This window comes from Tenrec ecaudatus, chromosome 2 (genome assembly GCF_050624435.1).
Source record: "Tenrec ecaudatus isolate mTenEca1 chromosome 2, mTenEca1.hap1, whole genome shotgun sequence".
In the NCBI taxonomy this organism is placed as follows: Eukaryota; Metazoa; Chordata; class Mammalia; order Afrosoricida; family Tenrecidae; genus Tenrec; species Tenrec ecaudatus.
The window spans coordinates 67,981,103-68,006,655 of record NC_134531.1 but is presented as its reverse complement, the minus strand read 5'-3'; the positions used below and the strand labels follow the sequence as shown (position 1 = coordinate 68,006,655).

Sequence of the window (25,553 nt, the reverse complement as noted above, 5' to 3'; positions counted from 1 at the left end):
ACTAGTCTCCCCTTTGACTGCCCAAGGAGCCCTGGTGCTGCAGTGTATTCTGCATTGGATTGCCAGCCATGAGGTTAGCAGTTCAAAACCACCAGCTGCTCCACAGGGGAAAGATGAGGCTTTCTACTCTCATAAAGAGCTACCGTTTCAGAAACCCACAGGGGCAATTCTACCCTAGGTTATAGGTTCACCACATGTCAGAATTGACTTAATGGCAGCGAGTTTAAATTTTGGAGTTTTTTTTTTTTTTTTTTACTGTTGAGGATCTGAAGTCTATTGTAGAGGAGAGGGTCGCACAACTCATAAGCCATCAGGATTTGGACCAAGTCACATGGCTCTGAAGGCTGCCTGCTTTAGGGCTTCCCCACAGTGTCAGAGGGACGGCTCCTCACCGGGAACAAGATTTAGAAAATGGGAGAATTTATGGGCATAGAATGCCAAGTGGGGCCTGGGGCCAAGTCCACAGGACTACACCAGAGAAGTGCTTGAAGGAGGAGGGAACCAGCAAGCATTCGAAGAAGAACACGGGAGAGAAAAACCAGAAGAAAGACAAGGGCTACAGAACACGCACCCATCTATGGAAAAGCAAGCGAACAACTCCATGCTGACCACGAGAGTCGGGTCCCTGTGGGTTTTCAGGCCTGGACCGCTTTCTGGGAGCAGAAAGCCTCACCTTTCTCCCTCTGAGCAGCTGATGGCTTTGCAGGCTGACCTTGCGGTGAGCAGCCCGATGCACAACGAACTAGCCCACCTCCCCACAAAAGAGAGGGCAGAATTATTTCACGGCAAATATCTACATGTGAAGAAACGCCCCAAACCCCACACTTGGAACAAGCTAAGAAGCCCTGAGCTTGTGGGGTGGGAATGAAACTAAGGCACAGAAAAGAAAGTTCTTTCGTGATGAATGCCGACGCCCGTCATCTGGTGCACCCTTCTTTGGGGATTGGCTGGTTATACTTTTTGGCTACGGTGTGCTTGGAAAGTTAAAGCACAACACAATTGAATAGGAGAGGTAAATGATCAAAGAAAATCTGCAAAGCACAGAAAGCCACCCTCGGTCCAGGCCCCACCATCGGGGGCCACCGTGCCTCCAAGGCTTGAGGGACATCCTGGAGGCAAAGCAGAGCCGAAATGAAGCCAAAGCTGGTGACCAAGGAAAAATGACAAATTATTTCCTTGGACCCAGTTTTGATGTGACTTCTTCCAGCACCCAAAATATCAGCAGCGTAATGGCAAGGCATGACCTCAGGGCGGGACCACATTTTGGAGAGATTCACTGAAGCAGACTTGAGAGCATGGGTCTTAAGCCGGGCTCCCGCCCCAACCGATGATAAAGCCATGGAGCCTCTTCCTCATAAAGGAGGCGTCCTGCGTGAGTCTCCCTGCAGGGTGTCCAAGCCACAGCAGTGCTGGCCACCCTACACTTGAGTCCCACCCCCATCCCCGACATGCCCATTCCCAGGCCCCCCCAGCAAAGACGCCTGCGGCCTTCTTACCATCCCGGAGAGGTTCCTTTCCCCGTGAGTTTCATCCCTGACACCAACAAAACAAACGCCCTAGGAGGACTGCTGTCTGCCTCCTGGCTGTCGGCCCAGGGACCAGCTAATGCATTTCTTTTCATCCATCCTCGGTAAAACCTGGAGGGCCATGGTCCTGAGGACCGAGGTGCTCCTGCACCAAAGCTCTTTAGGAGTTGATTTCAATTGAAGGAGGGGATCGAAAGAGACAGAGTCACACTTTGGCGCTTGTCACAGCCGGTCTGCTGGCCAGATTCTTCCACAGGATGACATAACCAAGGCTGGGCTGGGCTTCCAGGCATCTGGCCGCCCCAGGGCCTGAGCACTGTGCCCCCACCCCCAGCAGGCAGCAGGCGGCTCGGCTCAGACAGTTGGGACGCTCACTGAGTTGCATATTTGAGGAATGTTTCACACCGGGCAGCGAGCCAGGCATCTGAAGGAGAGGCCACCACCCTGGGCTGTGAAGGTCTCATTCAACTGCTTCCGAAGAGACGTTCCCAGGAAAGAGAGGCGACATGTTTCCAGCCTCTCTGCCCACATCGTAGCTTTACCAATTTGCTCTTTCCATTTTTCGGGGTTCCATTCTGCACCTCAAAAGGGAACCATTCAGCAGCCTCAGTGAATAGTGAACTTCCCTCACATTGGCCTGAGGGAAGCTGAGGTGGGGGCTTGTGATGAAATGTCTATGGCCCGGATCCATCTGTTAAGAAAAAGCCTTTGGGGGGCCGGGGGGTCTTCCCTCATATGTTGTTGATGTTAGAGCGGCTGAGTTGGTTCCACCTCAACAGTGATCCCATCTACAAGCCAAGGAAACCCAGCCCATCCTGAGCGCCCTCAACCGCCCTGGCTGTTTCCAACCTGTTGTTGGGAGCCACTGAGCCAATCCATTCCCTGCGGGGCTTCTCCGCCCCCCCCCCCCCACTTTATTTACTAAGCATGATGTCCTGCAGTTCCTGGTCCCTCCTGGCAACCAGTTCCAAGGATATGAGATGAAGTCTCATTCATCATCCGAGCTTCTAAGAAGGCATATTCTGGCCGTGCGTCTTCCAAGGCAGATTTGTTTGTTCTTTCGGTGAGCGTCCTGTGATATAGTCTACATTGCTCAACAACATGGTCTTTCGAATACACCAGTTCTTCTCAGGTCTTCCTTGCTCATCGCACTCACGTGAGACGAGGGAAGATACCATGGTTCCCCTCACACAACTTGGTGTCGCAAATGGTTGAACGCTCAGATGTTAACTAAAGGTTGGCAGTTCAAATCCACTCAGGGGTGCCTTAGCAGAAAGACCCCCTGGTTGATTTACAAAAGATCACAGACATTAACTGTCTGGAGCACAATTTAACTAGGTGGGGGAAGGTTTACAGGGGATCAAAATCCATTCCAGGGCAACTGGTTTGTGTGTGTGCATGAGAGAAACAGGAGTCAGTGCCACCACAGAACCAAAGAGGATGCTCTGAGAACACCAGCTAGCAATGAGGTCCTCAGCCTATGGCCCTTTCTGTACTCTCCCCACACCCACTTCCATCAAGTTGCTTCTGACTCTTGAGATCCAGGTGCTATGCTTAAAATTCAAAGAAAAGCATGATTTTTTTTTCAGTTATTGCTGGAGTGTTCGTCTCTTCTTAATAGCTGGCAAAATAATGGAATCCATGTGTCTTTTCTGGCTGGATTATTTTTGTGGTTCGTTTCACTATACCCAGATAGTTTTGAAATCCCCTGAGAATAAATGCTACCATCGTGTAAAGAAACCAGGTGGTGCCCTGCTACCAGAAGGAACAGCTTCTGAGGTCTTAAAGGCTTGTCTTCAAACAAGCAGCCATCTAAATGAGGTGGCAACTAAGTCCACATGGAAGAAGCACACCAGCCTGTGTGATCCCAGGACTGTAAACAATAAAATCCAAATCCAGAGGAGGGAATGGTAACAGAGCTTAAATTGTGAACAGTTTGCAGAAGCCTACGGGTGACAGAGAATGCCCGCATGTCCACTCTCAGGGTCCACGCCTTGCTTACGCCTGCAGTGAATCTCCTCTGACCATACCCCGGGGATGTGTGCAGCCTTGCTATCAGACAGGGCATTGCAAAGTCCATCGTGGCAGATGTAGTTAGGTCACAATACCATACCGTGTCATTGGATCTCCCTTTTGACCCATTTTAAAGCTGTTTCTATTTTTAATATTTTCTGCTCCTTTTTAAATTAAGGTGTTTTTTTTTTAAATGTTTTGTCTGGTCATTGTTGGGTTTTTGTTTGCTTGCTTGCTTCCTGTCTGTGTTGTGTCTGCTTTTCTATAGATAAAATCCGGGATGGGTAGATGTGCAGAGCTAGGAACTGGACTGATAATTGCGCAGGGGCAGGGCAGAGGCAGGGGGGAGGGGTGGAAATGGGGAGCAAACAACAATGAGAACAGGAAGAAAACCTTCTGAAATGGATTGTGGTGATGGTGGCTCAATCCGTCTTAATATGATTGAAGGATTAAATTGGCTGACACGTGAGGTATATGCTAATGAAACTATTCTTTTAATTGTAACATGTTACTTCCATGCCTGTGATGTCTAAGATGCAGGTGGGGCCTCTATTCTGGCGTCCGGAGTCCCTGGGTGTGGTACACGGGACAGTGCACTCCGCTTCCAATGGAGAAGTTGGGAGGCTGGCGATCGACTGGCAACAAATCAGCCTGAAAACCCAGTGCAGCACTGTTCTTTCCCGGACAGCGCACGTGGGTCACCACAAGCCAGGTTCTGCCCAAAGATGAGTAGTTAGATAAGACTTCCCACAGACGGTCACACATACACACACTCACCCTCAGACACAGACACACTGAAGCACACCCACAGCTCAGAGCCTTCTCTGCTTTCACATGCACCCCACACATCGGCTCCTGGGCACCTCAATGGAGAGACTTCAGCAGCATCTCGCTGGGACCAGAGAGACCCCTGTCTCAGTGAAACAGCTAGCACCAAGGACCACGTCCATACCCCACTCAGCAACCATGAGGAGATGGGGTGGAGCTCTTAGTCCATGCTGACTTCTCGTGACCCCCTGTGGGTTTCCAGGACTCTAACTGTTTATGGGAGTAGAAAGCCTCACCTTTTTCCCTCGGAAGCTGCTGGTGGTTTTGAACTGCTGACCATGCAGATCGCAGCCTGACGCATAACTACCGCACTACTGCTAGCCTTGCTAAAATATTACAAATATCTTTTTTTTTTAATTTTCATCGGTTCCCTTTATTTTCTTTTTTTTTTAATTTTAACAATTTATTGGGGCTCATACAATTCTTTTCACAGTTCATATATATACATACATCAATTGTATAAAGCACATCTGTACAGTCTTTGCCCTAATCATTTTTTTCTCTTTTCTTCTTTTACATTTTATTAGGGACTCATACAACTCTTACCACAATCCATACATATACATACATCAATTGTATAAAGCACATCCATACATTCCCTGCCCCAATCATTCTCAAGGCATTTGCTCTCCACTTAAGCCCCTTGCATCAGGTCCTCTTTTTTTTCCCCTCCTCCCTCCCCATTCCCCCCTCCCTCATATGCCCTTGGTAATTTATACATCGTTGTTTTGTCATATCTTGCCCTATCCGGAGTCTCCCTTCCCCCCTTCTCTGCTGTCCCTCTCCCAGGGAAGAGGTCACATGTGGATCCTTGTAATCAGTTCCCCCTTTCCAACCCACTCACCCTCCACTCTCCCAGCATCGTCCCTCACACCCTTGGTCCTGAAGGTATCATCCACCCTGGATTCCCTGTACCTCCAACCCTCGTATGCACCAGTGTACAGCCTCTGTCCTATCCAGCCCTGCAAGGTAGAATTCAGATCATGGTAGTTGGGGGGAGGAAGCATCCAGGATCCGGGGGAAAGCTGTGTTCTTCATCGATACTACCTCACACCCTAATTAACCCATCTCCTCTCCTAAACCCCTCTATGAGGGGATCTCCATTGGTCGACACTTGGGCCTTGGGTCTCCACTCTGCACTTCCCCCTTCATTTAATATGATATATATACATATATACATACATATATACATATACACATATATACACATACATACACACACTTATATCTTTTTTTTGCATGATGTAAATATCTTTAAGGAGACAATAATGCAAAGTGACTTGAAGATTTCATTTCCATTTCCAGTGATCATAATTGAGAACTTTTTATCAACTACTTTATCTGGGAAAGTGAATACTTTGAGCAAAATTTGGGATAGGTCAGTGCGCAGTAAAGAAAGTCTTCAATTTCTATTCAACACGAAAAGGCAGAGGCAAGGAAGGCCCTGACGCATTGATACAGAGGGACCAGTAACCAAGACTACAAGTTGGGCGGGGTCAAACCCTCCTCCCTTCAGTGTGTCCCTGTCTTGGGAAGCACCACACCTGATGGTCCCCTGCCTTCATGCACCAAGTGCTTTGCCAGCACTCTGGCCAGGCGAACACCATAGCGAGTTCTTTGTTGAAAAGGCATTTGCTATGATGACCCAGCACTAGAAACACTTGCAATGTGAGAAAGCAGAAATCGTTGGGTGGGTAAGAGATGACTCCGGAGTTGGAAAGGGACTATGTGGGATGAAGTCCTGCTGGGGCGATTTGCCTGAGAGCGAGCATGGCGCAGGACCAGGCCGAGCTTCCTTCCGCTGGACACTGGGTCGGTCTAAGTCGGAGTGGACATGCTGGCACCTAACTACAAGAATAAGGCGGTGTGGGAGATGAAGAATGCCATGCGACCACGCGACTTGTGATGAAGCCCGTTTTCAGTAAGCAAGGCTGGCAGGGGGGAGCAGGCAGGCGGGGAGGAACAAGAAGAGGAGAAGAGCGGCAGGATGCCAGCCAGGAGTGCTTAACTCTAGCTCTTCAATGAAGTGGCTTTTTGGAGAAGAAACCTATGACCCCTAACCCTGTGTTCAAAAACCAAAATCCCTATCTAGGGCAGATGACCCCTTCAGGAACAGGGCTGTGAGGGGTGATACTAGGAGGGCAGAGGGTGAATGAGTTGGAAAGAGGGAACCAATTACAAGGATCTACATGTGACCTCCTCCCTGGGGGACGGACAACAGAAAATGGGATGAAGAGAGATGCCGGACAGGGCAATATATGACAAAATAATAATTTATAAATTATCAAGGGCCCATGAGGGAGGGGGTGCAGCGGGAAGGGGAAAAATGAGAACTTGATGCAAAGGGCTTAAGTGGAGAGCAAATGCTTTGAAAATGATGAGGGCAAAGAATGTACAGATGTGCTTTACAAAATTGATATATGTATGAATTGATAAGAGTTGAATGAGTCCCTAATAAAATGTTTTTTTTTAAATCACATACACACACACCAGGGCAAAGTTCAGCTGGATGGATGAAGGTAATAATGCTCAATACAAAAATTAATTACTAACAGGCCTCCTCCCAAACCCAACCCATTGTTATGGTGGCCATTGGAACCCCTAGTGACCCCAGAGGACCGTAGAGAAGCCCCAGGGGTCTCCGAGGCCATCCGTGTCATGGAAGCAGAGGGCCCCTCTTTCTCATGACGAGCGGCGGGTGGGGTGAAACCGCAGACAGACGTGGTTAGCTGCTGAGTGCTTCACCACCCTGACACTAGGGCTCTTCAACCACCTTTAATAGCAGCTTTTCATTTTGAAATAGCCTCTGGGTCCCCTTTCCGTAGGAGTCAATGTACGTACAAAGCAAAAATGTGCTCTATTTGGAAAGAGCGAGCTGGGGGCAGGAGGCGTGCAAAGATGCTGGAGTCAGCCATGCTTCGAATGAATCTTCTTCCTTCTGGAGAGCAGAAAGGGAGCCACCAGCAGCTCCGGGGCTCTCACAGGGGCCCTCTGTGGCCGGGTAGCTCATGTTGGGTGCGCACAGAGCAGGCTCCAGGCCTCGCCTGATGGAAGATGTCTCCTCCTTAGATCCCTCTCCCCAGAGGGGGAGAAGTTACCAGGAAGGAAGGACGCCACACAAAGGCTTGTTCTCTGGAGTCTTTTCTGGTTCTACCGCCTCCTTCTATCCCATCAGCCTCCTTCTATCCCATCAGCCTCCTTCTATCCCATCAACCTCCTTCTATCCCCACTGCAACATTTCTACACAGGAAAAACAGAAGGGGCAGGAGGGAGGACTGGGGTGGACGTAGGTTACCTGGTAGCAGTGCTTCTGAGAAGCACCATTGGCATCTCTCTTCCCAGATGCCCCAATGTTACGGCTCAGAGGGCATCCAGGAGAAGGGCTGAGGGCTGCTGTTTCTTGGAACAAGAGATCACCTCAGACCCGAGGGAAAAGGTGATCATGAGGCAGGGCACCATCGCCCCAGCTCCACCGTGGAGACTCACAAAACAAAGGTGCTGGGAGACGGTATCTCCTGATCACCAGGTTCCCCAAAGACCAGTGGCGTCAACCCAGAAAAAGGAAAGCCAACGGTTACCAGGAAATGACACCCCTTCCCTCCCAGGGGATGACGACTCTGAAGCGTGGTGGGAAGGCGTGGAGCCCCCCTGGATTTCCCAGAGGCCCACACATACCAACATTGCCTTATTCATCTTTTCACAACATCCAGTTTGCAGACAGTCAGCTTGAGCCTTGGAAAAGAACCCTTTCTAGGCTGGGGTGTCATGGGCAACAGAAAACACGGTTTGGAGCATGGCGAGAGTGCAGTCCAATCAGGCACGCAAGTTTGAAGCCCGTGCTTCAATTGTACGGCAGAGGATGGGCAAAGGAGAGGACGAGCCTCCAGGACACGGACTAACACCGTGGCTGCAACTACAGGTTCAAAATCACGACTGTGAGGATGCGAAAGTGTCTTGTGCTGGTGTGGGTGGAGTCATCAATCAGAACCCACTTGGCAGCACCTAATATCTGCTAGAGAACCATCTACAAGGAGCCAGGTCCTGGAACAAAAGTAACTTAACACAAGACTAATTTTTGGAAGAGGCTATTTGGTAGCCCCTGATTCTTTGACCTTTACAGAGTCCATCATAGGACTACAGCCATGGAACCTTTTATATGTACAGGGCTTTGGAGTTTTCAAAGCATAAGCATTTTATGCTTCAAGTTCTTCCTTATGTAACCCTCATGACACCCCTAGCAAATGGTAGGGTAACTATGATTCTCTTCAGTTCACAGACCAGAGATCTCAGGTCAAATGCCCGACCCAAGACCTCACACACAACATGGTGGTACAGAATAACATGGTGTAGCGAATTCCACCAGACCACGCAGATCACAAATAAAGAATTCGAGCCACGATGCCAAGACTCCCCTCTGTCAGAAGTAAACACACTGGCTAGTGGGGGCGGGAGGGGGCGCACCGGTCAGCCAACGCCTGCTCTTGCCCTGACCCTCACCCTCCCAGCCTGGCACACGGCCTCCCACACGCATCCCAAAGGCCAATTCCCTCTTTGTGTCTCTGCTCAGCAATCAGGGCCGGTTCTCTCCCACCCTCCCTTCTATATTCCTGGAAACGCCCTCTCTGTTCTGTTGGAAAGACATTGTCGGTTCTGCTTTTGCTTCATATCTGATGTGCACTCCTGCAGGCCACCTCACTCTTGAAATAATTATGTTCACTTTATTGTTTTAAGAGGAGAAGAAAAAATGTCCGCTGTAAATAGGAGATACCGGAAATATATATTTTAAAAATTTAAATAAGTCGAGCTTATTCATACTTATTTGATCTGTCTACTGGGCAAATACTTCACAAAAAAACAAAACTGGACCATATGAAGAAAATGTGGCATCGAGATGGAGGGAGACACATTCACAATCGGATAAGCAGATGACATCACCTTGCTTGCTTAAAGCCAAGAGGACTTAAAAAGCACTGACTGATGAAGGTCAAAGACTGTAGCCTTCGCCGCAGCCCAGAGAAAAGTACAGTCGTCGCAACACCCCTGCAGACGGAGAAAAGCTTGAGGCTGTCCAGGGTTTCCTCTCACTTGAATCCACATTCGATCCCCTTGGAAGCAGCACTCGGGAAATCAAACGATGCGCTGCATTGGGCAGAACACCTGTGGGAAGTGTGCAAAAAGGTCGATTCGAGTGTTAAGGCTCGCTTGATCCAAGCCATGATACCTTCAATGATCGCCTATGGATGTTAAGGTTGGAAATGAATCAGGAAGACTGAAGAATTAATGCATTTGAATTATGATGTTGGCGAAGACTATTGAAGATAGAACAGACTGCTAAAAGCGGAACAAATCTGTCTGGTAAGAAATACAGTAGAATGCTCCTCAGAATCGAGGACAGCAAGACCTCAGGTCACAGACCTTAGACATGGTTGTTTGCAGGAGTCCCCGGAGAAGAACATCGTGCTAGGTCGAGAGTCGAAGGAAGAGAGGCAGAGCCTTGAGGGAATGGATTGACATGGTGGCCGGTGGCCGCACCAAGCAGGCTCAAGTGTAACAATGATTGCAACATGGTGCAGGACCAGCAAGGGTTTCAGTCTGCGGTGCATGGAGTCACTATACGCCAAGGCCGACACAACAGTTCCTAGCAATAATAGCTGCGAAGGGCAATGCCGTGCCTGTCAGGCCTCCTTAAACACAGAGATCAGCAGCTGTCCAGTTCATTATTTACAAAGACTCTTCTCTGCAGTCCCTCTTGCACACCCACCTGACAGTGTTCGAAGAGTCTGCGAACTGACTTCCTACAGCCAAGACATGGTAAACTTCCAAGTGCCCTCTTTTCTATAGAGAATTTGTTGTGGACAAAGAAAGCTATTTCTGTCCCCCACCCACACGAAAGAAATTGCTTTTACCTTTAAATGTGATGAGCCCAGCGGAAAGGAAGGAACATTCTACCCGGAGCTTAAGAGAAGAACTGGAGACCCTTATGACAGATGATTGCCAACGAGGCGATTCCCATTCTTGACAGAGTCAAACTGTGCTCAGGGTTTTCCAGAAACACATCTCCAGAAGAGCCCCTGGTTGGACTCAAACCACCCACCTCTCAGTTAGCAGTCTAGCGCATTCAGCGTCTGCAGCACTCAGTGCTCCACGTAGGGCCTGGAGGACTTGAACAGACTACTAGACTGTAGTTCAGGCAAACCAGGGCTGCTTCCTTACATGGCACACCGAGAGTACCGTGGGACTGGCAAAGCTAACCCGATGCGGGACGGAGAGTTTGTTGGGGAAATTGGTTGTTCTGGCAGCTTGGGAAAGGCAAATTAAGAGTAGTAACGGACACACAGAAGAGCTCAATCAATATTTCATAAAGGAATGAATAACAAAAGTGGCTGAGATAGATTGCACAGCATGCCCGGGCCAAGCACTGGCCTTAATTCTCTGCCTGCATTATCTCATTAACCTTGGCAGCACCCCGTGAGGCAGGCGCTGTTCCTGTTTTGTAGGTGAGGAAAGCCAGGCACGGAGCCGTCAAGCAGCAGTGGGGGGGAAGAGAGGGGCCACACATTAATGGACATCCAGGTGGCTCAGCACTCAGGCTCTTAGGAGACAAATCATCTCAAAAGGCAGGAATGAAGACAGGTGAGAGTGAGTTTGCTTTGGGTGCATTGAGGGCTCTGGGGTTTGCTTTAAGAGGGAGGCAGGAATTTTAAAAAAAAATAATAAATACTGTATATACTTGAGTATAAGCCAACCCGAGTATCAGCCGAGTCCTCTAACTTTACCACAAAAACGGCATTAAAAATGTGCTGAAAAACTTGGCTTACACACGAGTATATATGGTAAATAAACAAAGAAATAAATAAATAAAAAGAGAGGCAGGGAGGAGTGTGAACCTGATGCGAAGGTGGTTAGGCCAGAGACAGAGACCCAGGAGGCATGAGCATATTTAAGTTGATGCTTTTTTGAACACAGTACCTCTTGCCAGGACTAACTCCTCCCCAAGCCCACTGCTAATGAGCCTCTTTGGGTACAGAGAAATGCTACGTGAGATTTTCAATACTCTAAATCTTTACAGGGCCATTTGGTCTCATCTTTCTCCCAAGGATCCGCTGGTGAGTTTGAACCAGCCTTGGGGTTGGCAATCCAATGCTTACCCACCATAGTACTGGGGAATGTCACCATGAAAGGGCAAGTAGCATCCAGGGGAGCGGTACATAGTTAGTGGTTCAAGTCCACCCAGAGGTGCCGCAGAAGAAAGTCCTGGTAATCTACTCCCCACAGATCTGTGGAGCACAGTAATACTCTGACACATGAATATCACCCATGCCAAGAGTCGAGATCGACTCATCAGTGACTAGAAAAACTGGTGGGAAAATGCAGGGGAAAGCCAGTGCAGGGGATGGAACCAAAGCCCAGGGATGCGAAGGTGCCCCACCTTCTCTGTGAACTTCCCCTCACCCCTGAGGTTCCCTGGAACTGTAGCCCCCATCCTGATGCAAACCCAGAACCACCTCTGCCTCGAGGACGATGGAGGAGACACGAAAAACAAACCAATGGTAATCCCTGCTTGGTTTTCCAATTCAGTGCTGCCCCTCGCCCCCGCCACCGCCCCCGTGATGCAGTATGCAGTCTCGAGGCAGCCCTGCGCTTTCTGTTAGGTGCCTGAGAAATGAGGGCCCGGCAGAGGGAAAAGATCAGCAGTACTCAACAGCGAACATTCCCCAAGTGGCCTGAGCAGCTCAAGAAAATGCAGGCGCTCAAGGTCGTGCTCAGAAATTCGGACTCAGGAGGTGTTGGGGTGGGGCTTGCATTTTTGCAGCCTCCCACATGAGTCCCACAGAACTGTGGTCCCTTATTCCCTGGGGTATGAGGCAGCGCAGGGCGCGGATCCTCGACTGAGCGGGAACAACATCATACACGCGATAGCCATATTGAACAGCGCCCTCGCTTTTGTTGTGTCTTGTTTATGCCTCGCTCTCCTAATGGCTGAGCCTACGGCTGGAATTATTTCCCCTGGGAGTCAATGAGCTAATTAAAGGCTCCGACAACTTTTCTCGCTATCTATTGATTTTCACAATCACTGGACAAGTTTATCTGACATTTAATTTGCCGTCAAACTCCAGCCATTGATCAAATCCAGGAAGCCTGCTGACCTTTCACCTTCACCTGCTCCGGGCCCAGAACCAAGTCATCACTGTTCAGCCTCAGAACCAGAGCCAATATCAAATGAGGTCTCGGGGAACCTGGCTACCGAAAACGCGATGGAAAGCAAGGAGTTTTCGAGCAGCTGACTTGACATATTGCAGCTACTGACCATTGAGCCCGTAGGAAGCGCTGAGCGTTGGGCCAGAAGATGATGGCAGGTGCTTATGTTCCCTCAGTCGATAGGACCTACTTTTGAATTGTGATGCTTGCAGAGAATACTGACTGTCCGATGGACTCTCAACTAAAACCCAAACCAAACTTACTGCCATTGGGTTGATCCCGACTCACGGTGACCCTATAGGGCAGGAAAGACGTAGACCTGTGAGTTTCTGAGACTGTAACTCCTTACAGAACCTGGTCTTTCTCCTGAGAAGCTGGTGGTTTCAAACTGCTGACCTTGTGGTTAGCAGCCCAGTGCATAATGACTACACTACATCAATTTCTGATGAAAAACCACCGCAATGTTCTTTTACGAGCAAGCGTGGTAGGCTTCAGCTTGCTGACTTTGGAGAGGTCATCAGGGAAGACCAACTGCTCACAAAGGGCCTTAGAGTCCATTTGGCCAAGTGGGGGACTGGCAAAATCAAATGGGGCTGGGCTCTCAGTGAGCTGGACGGGCACAGGCGGCAACAATGGGCTCACACACTGTAACAATTTCTAAGATGGCACAGGGCTGGATAACATCACACTCTGTCACTCATACGGGGCATCGACTCCATGGCTGCAAACAAAAAACAAATCCTTGAGTAGAATGAGCGAGGGCACCATGTGGTGGCATCAAGCTGGAGTGCAGCTGATAGCCTGGAACCCAGCAGGAAGGAGCTGACTCTTGAGAAGAAGAGGTGGAAGACACCTCAGAGTGGTACCTCCGTTGCCACCATAACAGACTCACTGCCCTGGAGTTGATTCTGATGCACGTCGACCCAACAGGACGGGATAGAACTGTAACTCTGCATGGGAGTAAAGAGCCTCAGGTTTCTCCCACAGTCGCTGGTCTCGAACCGCCGCCTCGCAGTTGCTGCCCAGCGTGTTAGTCACTATGCCACCTGGGCTCTTCTCAGCTGCCACCCTGGGTAACAAGCAATGCCAAGGCGGGTAGGTAATCAAATCCTGGGCTCCAATGCAGCATGAGTAAAGTTGTCATCTCTTTTAAAGCACTCGATGTAAGGTCTAATGGCTGGTGATTGGGTTTTTTCATTTTTAAAAAATGTATAGACAGCCTCCTTTCACTAAAAGTGAGATGGAGAGGGCTGATTTTTACACGCAGGTGAGAGAACACCAGTATATTTCCACTGCATGTGGCGCCTGTGCTGTTAAATCATGGGTGGAGGCTTGGCTGCCCAGAGAAGTACACCCCGTCCCTCCTGACCTCGCCCAGGGCTAAAGGCACAACGGGCAGGGCCCTGACTCCTCCTTACTTTCCTGTTCGGAGTGGTCCGTGGGCCCAACATCACGTCTCTACTCCCTGTACGTGCTCTCACAGGCGGTAGCAGGAGAGAGCATTTTTAGAGATGCTGTAAGCACAGCAGGCAGGACAAATGTATCAGAGACCATTTTACAGTTAAACTCTGCACCTCCCCGCCCTCCCCCAACAGACTCCAAACTCTGTATTTCAGCAGCAAGATGTTTCTCACAAAGGAGCTTTATACAAAGTGGTTGGTACGCATGGTTATGACTCCCCTTAACTGAAAGGTAAGAGGCTCCCATCTACCCCCAAAGTGCCTCGGAAGAAAGGCCTGGAAGTCTGCTTTTGAAAAAACAAAAACAAAAAACTAGCTCTAACACACACGGGGGCCGTCAGTCAGGATCAACCCCAAAGCAGCTGTTCTATGTGACACTCTCTTTTGATCACCCTACGCAGAGCAGACTCTCCCACCTATATCGAACCATCTCCCTGTTAAAGCAGCACCAGGACTGAGACCAAGAGGTGTGGGTGCAGGTCTTGGGCTTTTAAACATTTCCATTTCATCTACTGCCTTCAACTCAATGAGTCATACTATGCAAAGATGCCATGAGGTGAAATGGCAATCTGCAGCGCTGATGGAGTAATGTACACCACCCAGACTAAAGGGTCAGCAAACCGGCTAGTCAGCGCCAGCTGGCCATGGCGGCATTCATCCCCACCCCACAGCCCTCCCTCGACAGCGGCGAAACGTGCTTGTAGGTTGTTTTAAACAGGGCGCTGTTGGGATGTAAGTGACCATGCCAAAGCACTTTCTGGATCGTCCTACAGATTGGGATTCAGTCAGTAGAATTCAGTCTATAGGAGATCAGGCGATCTACCATCCAGCTTTGAAAAATACCCTCTTCTATCATCATGAGGGGGAAACCTACATACATGACGAAAAAGGAACACTGCCAAGCTTCTGATCCTTCATGTGGTTAACAGCCCACTGCCCCCGGTCAATTCCAACTGACAGGCGCCAGACAGGGCAGAGCACAACTGCTCCTCGGGGTTTCTGAGACGGCACAGTAATCACGACAGGAGCAGAGAGCCTCATCTACCTTCCCCAGAGGGGCTGCTAGGCTTGAACAGCTGACCTTGTGGGCGGCAGCCAATATTTAACCCGAAGTGCCACCAGGGCTTGTTTTTATGTGATTCTCATTGCCATAGAGTCAATTCTGACTCATAACGACCCCCGTGGGTTTCCCTGACAGTAACTGTTTAAGGGAGTAGAAAGAAAGCCCAGTCTTTCTCCCTCAGAGCTGCTGGTGGTCTCGAACTGCCGACCATGTGGATCACAGCCTAACACGTAACCACTATACCACCAGGGCTCCTCGTTACGTGATTAGCACTCCCCAAACCATGAAAATGCCAAGAGGTGATGACATTCACTTGGGAGCTTTTTCCCACACATGTATTGCGTTTTTCCTCTGGTCATTCAAGTCTGGTGGCACACTGGTTACCAGAGGTTACGAGTTGGGCTGCTAATCAGGAAGGTCGGCAGTTCAAAATCACCAGTGGTGCCGAGGGAGAAAGAGGAGGCGTTCTACTCCCAGAGAGGGTTACAGGCTTATTTCTATTCCTCACTGTAGGCTGGTTATGAGTCGGTGTTGCCTTGATGGCAGTGCGTTTGGTGATGGTCTGAGGGTTTAAGGAACTACTAGGGCAAAATCCTCAGGAGGATTTCATTTGGATTTTAAGTCACTTCCAATGGTGACTCTCAGTATGTCCCCAAACCACACTTTTTGCTGAAGATTTCTTTGTTGCTTCAACAATTTAAGTTGAATGCTATTGGCTTTCTCTGGGAGGTTACCTGCATCTTCAGACTTAAGAAGACTTGGCATAGGAAACAGTAAGTAAAGGGAGATACTGGGGGCCAGGTACTCGATCAATGTTTACTTAGCTAGCAGAGTTTTTGTTTCTGACACCGGCCGATCAAATGTGGCGAGGGGCAATTTCAAGACACTGGTAAATGCCTTCTGAGAACGAGAAGCAAAGCAAGACTGGAGGAGAGACTCTTACAAAGCATTCTAGTTCGTGCCACTCTCCTGTCCCTTCTTTTCAAAAGGACTGAAGTGCCAGTTTAGAAACGAGTTCCTCTGAAGGAAGGAAGATAAACTGGAGAGTTTGAGGAAACTTGCTCTTGAGCAGTCCCTAGATTTAATGTTCTGTGATTAACTGCTTTGCACGATACAGTTAGCATACACAATGGGAAATGTCTAGGCCCCTATCCTGCGTTATCATCTGCCGGGTATTTTTAATGCATTTAAGCTCTTGGAGTACAGGCCATTGTGTGTGTGTGTGTGTGTGTGTGTGTGTGTGTGTGTGTGTAAGGGCAGGTCTCACATCATGCATTACTTTCTGCATCGTCACAAGTAACACAGTGTAAAAGGTTTGGTCCCTACCGAAATGCCAACAAGCTTGAGGAAGAATGCCGCCAATCAGACTCTATAACACACACGCGCCCCAGACTTGGAGTATGCAGAACTGAAAGCAACAGCATCGGATCCTTCCCCAGAAAGACACAGCAAACCCCTCTCCATTCATGGCGGAGAGAGGCTGCCATTGGAGAAGCTGGAAAGGTGAGACGGGGCACAAAAAAGCTGCAGGGAGTGCTACTGACTCAACTGAAACTCAGAGACAAGGACATGAATGAATGCAAAACCGATGGTTCGTGGAGGAAAGATACAATAGTCTACTTGTCACTATGTCAAGCCTTGGGATTTTAATGCCAAAGAGAAAGTCTATTTCTCTTACCTGTCTACTTTCTGCCATGGAAAATATTTGTGTGCTCGGATTAGCTGCATTAGAAAATGATTCTGTTAACATGCTGGACTATTTATGTTTGATTAAGGAATGGCCGATGTCCCCTGGGTATCTACTGGAACCAGAGTCAGCCACACACAACACTGGCACAGCGTGCATTGCCTGTGATGGACCATTACTGTAAGTGGGGCTTACTTGTGTGTCCTCCCAGTTTGCTCTGGGTCTTGTGGTCAACTGTGAAATGTCTTATCCAAAAGAGTAGGAGAGAGAGAACCGCCCGCACTTTCCTGATTAACTTTTGTTGGAAGCTAGAAGAACTCATCTGAATTCTATCTTAACCTGTGGACTTTCTAGTCTTTGGTGGGTGGAACTTTTACTTCCAGGTTTAAAAAAACAAAAGCACGCTAGTAACACCCTCTAGCCCATGGACAAATAACAGGACCAGACAGACAGGACCAGACAGAGGCCACCACTGCCTTCTGCTCATGCTTGAGGTTCTCAGAGCCCCGCAGGGAAAGGGAGAACTGCCGAGTTAGCAGAATGGTAAATATTTTGCAAAATTGGACCCCTGTTTCCCTTTGTTTCTGTTTTTTTGGGGGGCGGGGGGTCATGTCTGTGTTTTGGCATTTCTGCATGGTTTCTGGTTTCAGAGCCTTCCCACCAAACATTTCCCATAAAAAACAACAACAACAAAGAGAGAAGAGAAAAATCTAGCAATTAGCATATATCATGTGGCGGCAGCAAACCTCCACCCTGGCTCATCAGCGGCCGAGGTGACCCCGCTTTGTTGCTTTGCCTTGTGTGCTGGACTGCCATGCCAGGCTCCCAGCTTGCTCTTTGCCAGCGCCCCCTTCCTTCCTTCTCTCTACCCATTCCCAGCCACTGCACAGCCCAGCCAGTTTTACCGGATTAGAGTGCTAAATGAGGTTTTAATTCCGTTTGGGCTCTGGATCTCTGTCAGCTCCTGCCGCCTCGGGCTAGCATTTCCCTTTATACCTCGTCAGAAAACAGCCCGAAAGACAAGCCGGTCACTCTCGCATTTCCAAGGGAGAATTCCAGGGCCTCGTGTTATCTCCGGCTTTGCTGTCTGCAGACAGAACTCAGCTAAATGCTGTCCCCTCCAAGAGCCAGCGGGGAGTAGGAGGATATGCTTCTGTGAGCTTTGAAGCACAGCTCGGCCCATTCCAGGGAACTAACAATCTGCTCTGATACCACTGGGCTGCACCCCAGCTGGGAGGAGGAGAACCAGACCACATGGAACATTCTTCAGACCCAAATTACCCGAACCCATCATGTAACAAGACCCTAGCTAGGATGTTGGGATCTAGAATTTCACGGCCCGCGAGTAGGAGCCAGAAGATCCCGTGTCAGCTGAGTGATTTGGTACAAGCCCTAGCTTCTAAGTGGGGAATATAGGGTACCTGAGTTTGAGAATGGTTGGGAAGGAGAAACCTGATGGGTATGAGAATGGGATACATGTTGGCTACTATGATGTTTCCAGCCCCCTGGTCTCTCTGGTCCTCCAGCGTCCACTCTGCATCTTCCTTCACCATAGCCCTCAGCATGCTTCAACACAGGACCTCCCAGCAGGCAGTGTGGGGTCTGCTGGCAGCATGCTAATTAGGATGATACGCAAATGGACTTAAAAAAACTTTCAGTTAATTTTAATAGTACATTAATGTACATGTTTTCATGTAATATAAGGTCAGCAATTCAAACCCACCAGACACTCTGTGGGGAAAGAGGAGGCAATCTGCTCTTCCGTGAAGATTTACAGTCTGAGAAACCCAATATACAGAAGAATTTGGAGCCAGAATCCACTCAATGGAAGTGGGTTTGAGTTGGGGACGGACATATAATGCAGAAACCCTGGTGATGCAGTGGGTTAAGCACAGTGCTGCTAAAAACAGGGTCAGTAGTTCAAACCCACCAGCCACTCCATTGGGGAGAGAAGAGACTGTCTAACATTAAAGATTTACAATCTGGGAAATCATAATGAGCCGTTCTATTCCATCCTAAAGGCTTCTCTGAGTCAGGACGGCCCCTTGGCAGTGGGTACACACATGTACACTGTTATGGTTACTTGGCACGGGTTCTCCATCCAGTGTTGTGACAGTCACTCTTCAACGAACGGTTAAATTCGTGAATGAGGGGTGAGGGAGCATCACCGCTAATGGTGATGCTATATCCACAACTCTTTTTAGAAGTGACTTAACTATGGAAGCATATGATATGCGAATATTGTATCAAGAAAACTACACACACCCACACTTGACCTGTGGTTACCATGTGTCAAGGAGGAAGAGCTTGCTTCGGGGTCACTGAGTTCATTTAAATGGCGGTAGAACAATTTGGAGAGGGATATCAGTAATGGTTGTACAACATGGAATGTAATCAATGACGCTGAATTATACATGTAGAAGCTATTGAATTGGAAGATGCTTTGTTATGCATATTTTTGTTCAATTTGGAGGGAAAATTACACAAATAACAATGAGTATGGGGTAAAAGAAAATGTTCTAAAATTGAGTAAACAAACAAGCAAATGATCCTTAACATCCAATTACCTTGGGGGTGGGGGTGGGGATGGGGGAAGAAAACTGAGACCAGGTGAGGTCATGGGCTATGAGGTGGGCCGCTAACTACAAGGTCGGCAATCTGAAACCACCAGCTACTCACAGGAGAACTAGGAGCCCTTTTGCTCTCGTAAAACGTCAGTCTAGGAAACCCACAGGGGCGTTCATCTCTGCTCTCCAGCATCCCTGAGCTGGAATCAACTCGGGCAGCAAGAGTGAGTGGACATGCTGTCATTTATGGTTCTTTCCCTGTAAGCAGTATCTCTGTTGCATTGGCATTTTAGCCATCTGATGCGTGACTTCTTTAATCCTGACTGATTTTAGACCCTCAGACCTGTGGACTTGACTTGGATTGTATGGCTTCAGCATCCACTCAGTCATTCATTTACTCAATAAATCTCCATCACACATGTCCTGGGTAAGCAGTCAGCTGGACTTGGCTTCTGGGGCGGGCGGGGGGGGGGGGGATCAGAAAATAAATAAATGAATAGATTAATTAATTAATAAATAAGAAAACACACGTAGTGATTAGCACAGAATTAAAGTCAGGGCATGGGAGAGCAAACAGATTGGTGACTGGGTAGGAAGATTAGCACCAAAAAATCCCTTAACAACAACAAAAAAAATCCCTTAAGAAGGAGCTGACAAAAGTCAGTGTAAGTTCAAAAAAGCAGGCTCTGGTGGTTTCTGTGCTTTGGTTACAGCCCCTTAAGGTTCTCATGAGGCTCTAAAACCAACAGGAGGGCAGAGTATGCTTCAGGATACATGTATCCGATTACGCAGAGTTGACGTCATTGGAAAGGGAATGTAAAATGAAAAGGAAGCAAGGACACGGGAAGGTTCTTCCCAGGGAAACCAGTTAATGCGTCGGGACTACCTACAAGTCAAAGCTCTGGCAAACAAATACAGAAACTAACCCCACTGAAACATCCTTGCTGGAAAAACACTCCAGGCAAGTAATGCAGACCCCACAGACTAGGGGTCTGGATGGGGAGGATCCCAGAGGAAGCATACAGGAGTGAGGAGTGAGCTTGAAGTGAGGTCCCAATTCTCCTCAGAATGGGAGGATTGTGCGGTTGTGCTGACGGTGGTAGCCTGACTTGCTGGCTGCCGTGCACGTTGTTGTGAAGGGCCAACGAGGCCATTCTGACACCCCGACCCTACCCCAGCAGAAGGAAGCACTGCCGTGCCCGCGCCACCCGCACAAGCAATTGTTCCTGTGCTTGAGCCCCGCAGGCAATTCCCATGATTCTTCACTGCTGTCTGTCTAGCATGAGCTCTGCAGCCTATCAAGAAAGCTGGTACCCGGCACAGAGAGCGAGAGGACAAGAGCGGGAGTGAGAGCGAGGGTGAGCGCGAGAGAGAAAGAGAATGAGGGAGAAAGAGAGATGGTACCATCAGCTGGTAAATGTTTCCATCCAGCTCAACATCAGGTCCTTTTCAACCATGAGAAGAGACCCAGTGGAGAGTCAAACTTAGTGACTCTAAACAATTGCTCTCAGCTCCAAATGCCCCAAGATTGCAGCCCATAACCGATGTTTAACATGAAGTTCAGATCACAGATCAATTCCATCCTTGTCACTGAGACTCCGAAACGCCCCTACCTGCGTTTCTTGCCTCCAAGTGTAGCCCTGTCCAACAGCCAGAGGGACCATCTCTGTTTGTTTGTTGTACAAATTTCTTCGTAGTTCAGAGCTCAGGTTTTGGAGTTCAGACTTCATGGACTCAAACCCCAGCTTTATCCCTTACAGGCTAGGTAATTGCAGCACATTTTTAATCTTCTCCACCATTCCATCTCTGATTCCAGCAATACAATGGGGAACGATAAGAGTACCTAGCTTATAGGGTTGCTAGAGCCCTGAGGGTGGAGTGGGTTAAAGCCTTGGGCTGCTAACGACAAGGTCAGCAGTTCAAAACCACCAGCTGCTTCTCAGTAGAAAGAAGAGGCTTTCTATTCCCATACAATTATAGTCTCAGAACTGCCCACAGGGGCAGTTCTACTCTGTCCAACTGGGTCACTGTGAGTCAGAATCACCTCGATGGCAGTGGTTTTATTTTGTTTCAGGAATAGGATTGATGGGTTGAAAGCCAATGAGGTAAGCAGACAGTGGCAGGTAAGTGCTCCTACTACGTAAGTATTGAATGCAAGCACTGTGCTTTATCATGATCAAAATCAGGCTGCTTTTCTCCTTTGACACACCTCAGCTCTCTCCAGTGCCTGAGGCCAAAGCCAAACCCTCAGCATTGCTCAGAAGACCACTCCCAACCCGGCCCAAACTTCCTTCCCACCTCAGACTTCATCTCACCTGCCGTGCCCCCTGCTAGACAGGCTAGCCAAGGGACACCGCTTCCTGAAGCTGTCCTATGCTCTGTGGTCTTTCCTGGGCCTTCCCACGCCTTTTCCTCTCCAGAGTAAGCTTTTCCTTATGAGCCGGCTGCTTTCTTGGTGAGCCATCATCACCTTGGGGAAGTCTTCCCTGCATGCCCCGTGCCCCACAGCTCCCCCTACACCCCCCAGGCGGCACACACCACACTATGCGTCTCCCTGTCAGCCCGGAGACCCACTCTGATGTCAGAAATCAGGTTTCTCGGTGGAGTGTGTTGCTCTCCAATAGACAGAAACCTGTCGTCTATTCAGTACTTACGAGCGAAGATGGCTATGCCAAAAAGTCCGCCAAATCACAAGTGTAGTTAAGAGGTTTCTATAAAAGGTCCTATCGATTTAATAAATGGATGTGGACGAGTTGAAAGAGGCTTTGCAAATGAGTCAAAAGGAAAGGAAGATCGATTCTGACTAAAAGCTAGAACTCAAAATACATATTTTAAGCTGCACAAATGTACCCCACGTGCACTCTGATTGAACCTACTCACAAATACGCAACAACAACTTGTTCAACACAGCTACCTGCTTTAATCTAGTCATGAGGTAAATGACTATATTTCACCTAGAATGTGGGCTTCAATGCTAAACACCGGACGGTTTAACTCTTCTAGAGTCAGGGCGCATTTCCCAGGACTGCATTGTGGAGACGGCCATCTCACATGGTAGTGCCCCCCCCCCACTTCTCCACTCTGCTGTAGAACAGACCAAAAAGCAGGCTCTTCTTGTCCCCCAGCCAGCAGTCAGTGAAGGGGTCTGTCCTGGCTGATCATCAGGGGTGTGGATCACCTGGAGGGCTTGTTAAAAATCACAGATGCTTGGCCCTCGGTCCAGATGGATGGAATCAAAACCTCTAGAGGCAGTCTGGAAGCCTGAGATTTAAAATCTGGGGGAGGGGAGTGGGGTGACCGTGAAGCTCTGCTTAGAGATTGTTCTAGCACTGCATGGAAGGAGAACTTCCCCAGATGGCCTCCAAAGGTCTTTCCAGTCTCAGTTTCAGTGATTTATAACATTGGAAACTAAGATATAGCTCCTCTGAAAAAGTGCTCTTTTGATCAAGTTCTACAATGTACTTCTTTCACGGCATTCAAGTGGATTCCAAATCACATCGACCAGATAGGACAGGGTAGAACTGCCCCTGTGGGTTTCCAAGCCTGGAATTCCTTACAGGAATGGAAGACCTCATCTTTCTCCTGGGGAACGGATGGTGGCTTTGAACTGCTGGCCGTGTGGTTAGCAGCCCAATGCATAACCTGCTACGGCCACCAAGGGCTCCTCACAATATGTTTCGAATTACATGAATGTCACACCTCTCAGAGTAATGATCGCTGGGATTTGTCATAAGAGGTAACTGTGGGAAGGAGCCCTGTTGGCATCGTGGGTCAAGCTTAGGACTGCTCATCACAAGGGAAGATGAGGGAGTCTGTCTCCGTAATGAGCCACAGCTTTGAAAACCCTGGGGAGCAGCTCCACGCTGTCTATGCCAGCCTCCTGACTTTTAGAGCAGGAATAGACTGGAACACATGATTGCCTCATATACACAGTGGGGGTCAAAAGGAGAAGATTGCTGTCATGGAGTTGATTCTGACTCACAGCCACCCTACAAGACAGGATAGACACAGCCCCAGGGGGTTTCCAAGACTGTCACTCTTTCCAGGAGTAGACAGCCCTGTCTTTGGCCAGTCCAGGTTTCTCCTTGTTGTTACTAGCTCCCCTCTAGTCTGCCTGACTGCTCTTTAGTGACCCCAGGCACAACGGGACCCAGAGTCTGCTCCCTGGCGGATTTTCAGAAGCAGGTCACCAGGTAGGCCCTCCATCTCTGTCTATCGTGGACTGGAAGCCCTGCTGAGTTCCTGCAGGGTGGCATCGTCACCCCACCCGAGGCTCCACTGGCAGACAGGTGGTGGCTGCCCACGTCAGGCATGCTGGCCGGAAATCAGCTCAGGTCTCCGATACAGAAGGCTGGGGGTCCACCACTGAGCCACCACTGCCCGCTCCTCTCCTTAAAGCAAGCAAGCTAACAAACAGACAAAACACCGTTGGCTGGCGAGTTCATTCCCACTCACAGCCGCTCTGTAGGGCAGCATGGAACTGCCTCAGGATTCCCTCGGCTGAGCTTTCTTCACAGACGCCAATGGCCTCATCGTTCCCTCACAAGTAGCTGGTGGGTTAGAACCGTCGAGCTTTTGGTTAATAGCCAAGCTCCATTCCTCTCCTTCTCAAAAAATCACTGCCATCGAGTCCCTTCTGACTCACAGTGACTCCAGAGGACAGAGTACACCTGCTCCAGTGAGTTGCCAGGGCTGTAAACCTTACGGGAGCAGAAAGCCTCATCTTTCTCTCACAGAGTGACTGGTAGATTCCAACCACCAACCTTGTGGTTAGCAGCCATTGGGTCATACACCACACCACCTGTATATCCTGTTTCCATGATCTTTAGACAAAACCCTTGGGGCACACACTGAATGTTGGATAAAATGAAAATCCTCACCCCATTCTAGAAGCATTCAAGCCAGGTGCATAATCGCCCCCTAAGCAATGCTCACTGTGCATTAATTATTATTCTACCTGTACGCATTCATAAAATGTCAAGGACTCAATATGGAATTGGAAGTACTTGCTTAATGATGGTGATTTTAATATTTACCAAGTGCCCACTGGGTTGGATCGCTTAGAATGCATGTCAATAGCACTGCCCCCAGACCCCTTTGAGGTGACATATTATCAGGAGGGAAGCAAAGCTCCTGTGAACACACTTCTACATCTTTAGAAATGCTATGGGAGTGCAACCATAAAAGTGCTGCATGCAACTCCGGGAGTGAGGTAGCAAGCAGTTCATAAAGAGCTAGTTCCTCTAGGATCGGTTTCTCTTTTTCAAGGAGCTGAAGGGAAAGGGATAAGAAGATGAAAGATTGCTCCAAGATGAATGCAACATACCGGCGTGGAGTAGGAAACCATTAGAGAGACCCGAGGGACCAGCCCCAATCCCAACTACTACGTGGATACCTGTCCCTCCCCTCAGAAGAATTTATTTCAAAGGATGGCATTGGATCTGCAGATCTAGGAGAGGGACATATCTGATCAGAGTACACGGGAGCCGATGAAGGGGGAAGAAGAGAGAGTGGAGCACATCCTGACCCACCAGGCCAGGAGGTCGATGTTCCCAATTAGAGCAGCCAGTCCACAGAGAGGACAACATGGCTGGCCCCACTATGAGACATGATGTCCCTCACTGACACACAGCCCTATAGGGGACAACATTGGAGACGCAGGTGGGAATTGCACCCGATCTGATCCTGCCACAAACGAGGCAAAACACTAAGGGGGTGCAACAGAACAGCAAGGGAATGGAGCGACGAGGTCCCCAGGGAATGCTTGCTGAAAGTGGACTTTGGGGCCAGGGCGTGGTGTCCAACAGACTGGACTGGAAAACATTCCTAAAGGCAACAAACAGTCCTTGAACGAACTACAAGCTTCTCTTTCTTGTTGTGTTTTGGTTTGGGTTATTGGTTTGTTGTATATTGTTACTTGGTTTTGCTCTGTCTTGTTTTTGTGCATGTTATTATCTTCGCAGTTCAGTCTAAATGAGACAGGCTGGATGAACAGTCTGGAGGAGAAAACAATGGGACTGACAGTTCCAAGGGGACATGGGAAAGGGGGAGGGGGGGGGAAGATAGTGGTGTTAACAAACCCAGGGACAAGGGAACAACAAGTGATCCAAATTGGTGGTGAGGAGGGTGTGGGGGGGCCTAGTAGGGTATGATCAAGGATAATATAACCAAGATGAATTACTGAAACCCAAATGAAGACTGAGCATGATA

At 48.9% G+C, this 25,553-nt stretch overlaps 1 protein-coding gene across 2 annotated transcripts in view; it reads right to left on the bottom strand.

Annotated features, from left to right (window-relative positions):
- Positions 1 to 25,553, bottom strand: part of MAP1B (microtubule associated protein 1B) — a 112,535-nt gene that overhangs the window by 26,454 nt on the left and 60,528 nt on the right. Inside the window, exon 1 of one of the 2 annotated variants that reach the window (XM_075541154.1) lies at positions 1,497 to 1,754. The exons of the other annotated variant lie outside the window; for it this stretch is intronic. The gene's annotated coding sequence lies outside the window, so the exon portion shown is untranslated. Of the gene's footprint in view, positions 1 to 1,496; positions 1,755 to 25,553 lie in introns of those variants that run through there. 2 annotated transcript variants of the gene reach the window in all.